Raw genomic sequence first — 4,821 nt, forward strand, 5'->3', positions numbered from 1 at the left:
CTACAAGTAAAACAGAAACACAGGTGAGAAAAACATGACAAACAAGTACCTAAATATTCATCTACAGTACTTTGTACTAGTCTTAAACAGTGACATGCATTAAGGTACATCTTCACACATGACTCAGTATTGCCAGCAAGCGAGTGAGGGTCCCTGTGATGTGAACTCCTTCAGAAAGCACCTTCGCTGGTGCACACCGTGCGCACACAACCACGCAGGGCAGAGCACCAGCCAGGAAGCAGTTTTTTTTGGCAAGACTTTTGACTAAATGTTGTACCAAGCTTAAGAAACTAAGGTTAGATCATTGCATTCGTGCCACCTAATTCTTAAATTTCTCTTGAGTTGGCTAAGACAAGGCAGCAGAAATATCAAGAGATTTTTTTTCTTATTGATTTACTCTTCCAAAAGAGCAATTACATCACCTTCTCCAACCTCCTAGGTAATCCCAGACCACTGTATTTCACCCAGCAACCCTACCCAAACGTTGTAATGTATGTTTGCATATGGCCAGAGAACATCTTCCAGCTCAGCTTCGAAGCATGATCAAAGACAACAACTACTTCTCCAGTAGTTTGATCCCACTCTCACCTATAAATGCATTCAATATCAATTTCTAGTCAGATCTGTACCATGATCTGCTACCTCAGAAGATCCCAAAAGGCACTTGGTGCTTTATCCTCATGCTGCCTCTTAAATCAGCTCACTTCTCAATCTCTGAACAGCTCATATAATTCAAATTGCTCTCGAAGAGCCCAGCCCTCATTCATCATGCCCAATATTGACATATGTAATCCACACACTCTCCAGATGAGCAAAATAAATCAATCAAATCTTCATTAAGCCACTTGAAGGAATTGCTCTGCCTGGCTGTAACACAAACTGATAAAAGAGTGGTGGGGGTTTGGTTGTGTTTGTTTTTTAAAGGTTCACTAAAATGTTTTATTGCACATCATAAGCCTTGTCTAGGTAACAAAGTTATTTTGGTATGTAACCAAAAATAGAAAGCTACTTGACTGTATATGGGTACTTCCAAGTAAAAATAAAAATTATATCTGAAGACATAAGGACAAGCGCACAGCAGTATTACTAAACCTGTAAGCACACTAGCCTCCATTCATCAGAGCAGCTGTTCAAAACATGCAGCACACGTCAGAAAGGTTTTCCAGACCAAGGAGGTGATCTAAAGCAACCACTTTTTACTGGAACATAACAGAAACATGCAAAGACTATTTTGCCCTGACAAACCCAGCCCTGAAAAACCCTAGGTTCCTCACAGGGAGCAGCAGACAAGCCACATTTTTCCAAGTTAGAGCAAACAAAAGTTCTTTTCTAAAGAAAGGCATCCCAAAAGCTTCATTATTTCAAAGTTTAATTCACTCTTCAACCACAAAAAGTTGGTGCAAGACACAGATTGCAAAAGCAGCATAAGATCACTCGGCACGTGACAGCCTGGACCACACTGACGGCACAGAAAAGGAACAACAAAACCCAGACACCGCTTTAACCTCCATCCCAAAGCTAGGATGCATCAGAATCCACTCCAGACCATTTAAATACAATGCATTTCATCAGCATTTGAATTTTCAATGCAACCTAACTGAAGAAATAGGAATAAAAATTTTTAGATGTGTTGCAGTGATGAGTGAATTATATAAACAGTCACAGCAAACACAAAAACGTTAAATTTGGCCTCTCTGGAGGCGCTTGCAGCAGCACATCCTCTAGAGGCCCACATTCTGCCATCGTTACCTACTGAATTCAATAAGCTCTGAAGAATTCTGCCAGGCTGGCACCGCATCGGCCACAACAAAATCCAGCACAGCTCAGAACAGACCTCCTCTTTCCTTTCAGGCAGGGAGGTAACAAAACAACATTTTCATTAGCTAGGTTCACTAAAGTATTTTTAGTTTCTCTCTTACTTGCAGCCTTTCCCTCCAGTTGTTCAGTTCACCTTTTCAGCTTGTCTTCTACAGACATTCCTGGGGTACCTTCAGCTACATTCCTTTCGGCAGCGGCTCCATCTCTCGTCCTCTTTCCTACAAAGCCACTTGACACTGCGCTGCAATTTCTGTCTCTTCCCATTTTGCTTCTTTCTCCCAGGATGTCACTATTGTCACGTCCATCCATCTCTAACCCCACTCTGTTGAAAATCCCATTGCCTGTTTTCAGCACCAAACCCGGTTTGGGTGCCCAGGTCCCTGCAGCACTGGGCTCTGCCCCAGCCGGCGGTGGCGGCTGCAGCCTGGAGCCCGACCAAAGCCATCTGCTGCGCATCACCAAGGGTGGTGACACACGGCCCATGGATGAAGCGTCACCTTCGTTAAACTGCTCTCATCATCCCAGCTTGCTGGGAAGTTCAAGGTTTACAGCACTTGTTCAGACAACTTTTGTAAATCCCATGAACGCTGCTTTTCCAAGCTTCTGCACTCAAATGGTTAATATTTCATGAACCAAATATATAGGTGAGTGTGTGTGCGCATGTGCAGGGCCAGAGGAGAAGTGGCAAAACGTGGAGTGGGAAGATGTTGTTGCGGCTTAAAAAAAGAAGAGTAAGGGGGTTTTTTTCCGGTTGTATTTCAAATGGGATGTTGGAATATAAGAGATCGATTTTTTCTGTTTGGCTGCCTGGACTCTTTAACCAGAGCCAAGGACTGGAAGTGTTTTTGCAGTTTACAAAAAGAGTGAAGAAAGCATTTGGGAATACTGCCTCTTAAAACCTAAATTAATCTACCACTCCTAAGCTCTTGTAAGAAGGCTATACATCAAGGTTAGGCATGGAAAGTTTACAGCTCTGCCAGCAGGACAATAAAAAGCAAGGTAAACAGCTTAGCACAGCAGCCGTGTAAAAATACACGGAGTATTCAAATGTTCAGGCAATTATTAATCTTCCTGCTTTTATACCTTAATCAGTTGTGTAAGTTAAAAACATCAACACAAGGCACATTTTACAACAGATATAAAATACAACAGAAAACAAAAGCTTACTTGAGCACGTCTGCAACAAATTCATAAAGATAAGAGATTGCCTTGGCAGTTATAAAAATAATAAATATATTTATGCACATGTAAAAATCCACTATAATATAAAGGCAGCCCTTTTCTACTGGTAGCAAAATGAAAAGTAACCTCAGCCCCCCCATCCTCATTAAAAGAGCTTAACTGATCCCATTCTCAATGCTTCAATTACTTCTCAAAGTCAATGACAGCTATCAAAGTCTAACCAAAAAAAATTAACAACATCGAGAGATGCCGATGCCTTTACAGAGTTACCTGACGCAACGCTCGAAGAACGCCTACGCTGAGGAGTCCCACTCCAGTTACTGAGCGTTGTACCTGCTCCTTACCTCACATGCACCAGGCAGAAAAAGTGATCTTTAAAGATTCCCTTACTCCTAGGGCACATCTGTCTGGTTTCAGAGCATAGGAAGCAGCAGAGCTGACTAAGGCTGTGGAGCCACCTCGTCATGTCTCATCTCTGACACTGCACTTCCGATCCTAAACCTCACACCTTTCATTATCTCTGTTATGTAAAACCAAGTGGCCTCTTAACAGGAGAGAGCCAAAACCCAGAGATAAGCTGTCTTTTGGAAGGGATGGAAAAGCACGAGGCATCTACAACACCCCCACTCTTTTCGAAGGGCTCCATTTCCCATTTGAGAATTTTGCTTTCTCTGAGCATCTATTTTCACACATAGAAGATAACCACACTTGAGACACCCTCTCTCCTGATTGCAGTTTTATGAGCTTAAATGTCAGAGTTTTCTGCCTTCCTGGACAACACTTTCTGCAACCAGAATAAAAAAAAGATGTGCTGTTTCCTTCCAACCCTTCTCAGGAAAATAAAAGCAAACCCCAAAAACTGTGCCGCTTTTTCCAAGCAGAACATTTTCATCTGCATGACTACTTGCAACTGTTATCAGGAGAGTCTTTCTTAATATAGACAGTCAATCAATTAACTTGTTTCAATGTTTCTATTTTTTCCTCTTTAGCTAAGCCTGAAGAGGTGACAAATATTCTCAGCATTTCTTTATGTGATTTATTCTCTCTAACAAATCACACAGCAAGCAGGTGAGGAATTTCAAATCAATTTTCATCGATCGGCATTTTCCTGTTCTGAACTCTTAAGTGCCCGTCCACAGAGCAGACACTGAAGTCACACTGCAGGCTCAATACACAAGCAGTATTTTCAGTGTCTTTCTTTCATGCCAACATAGCTGTTACATGTCAGTGAGCCCAATTTTGTTTTGCAAGGCTTCTTTCAATCATGCCAGACCCCAGCAGACAAAGCCTCAACAGTTCAGAGCTCCAGCCATTCCCCAAAATTCAACGTCAGGTAACTCAACTCAATAGCCACACTGTTTTGGTGCAGTCAGCAACTGCATCCATTCCAACCTCCTTCGAGGTTTGAGGATTCTGTAATTTATTGTTTCGTAAAAGACAATTAGCGCATTTAATGTTTTAGAGCAATTAAACAACACACTCATTAAAAAAATAAAATTTCCAGTAAGGAAACTCTACATTAACGTCTTAACCTAATGAGACACACAGGAAGATTGCAAAGTGATGTGCATCTGACCTTGACTTTCAGAAGAGCAGCATCACTCTGAGAACATGGTATTTAACACCCAGGCTGAGAAAGACAGCGACGAGGACCTGGCTGGGCCAAGGAGACCCCTAAAGGCCGGGGAGAGGAGACCAAAGGGGAAATAGATCAACGGCCAGCATCTGGATGAGACCCAACAAGTTACAGCTTGCATAATAAGAGATTTGGATATCTAACTAAATTTCTTTCTGCCTGGTCTTTAGAACTACTTGCATTTG

The sequence above is a fragment of the Mesitornis unicolor genome, unplaced genomic scaffold, assembly GCF_000695765.1.
Source record: "Mesitornis unicolor isolate BGI_N332 unplaced genomic scaffold, ASM69576v1 scaffold23646, whole genome shotgun sequence".
NCBI classification, from domain to species: domain Eukaryota; kingdom Metazoa; phylum Chordata; class Aves; order Mesitornithiformes; family Mesitornithidae; genus Mesitornis; species Mesitornis unicolor.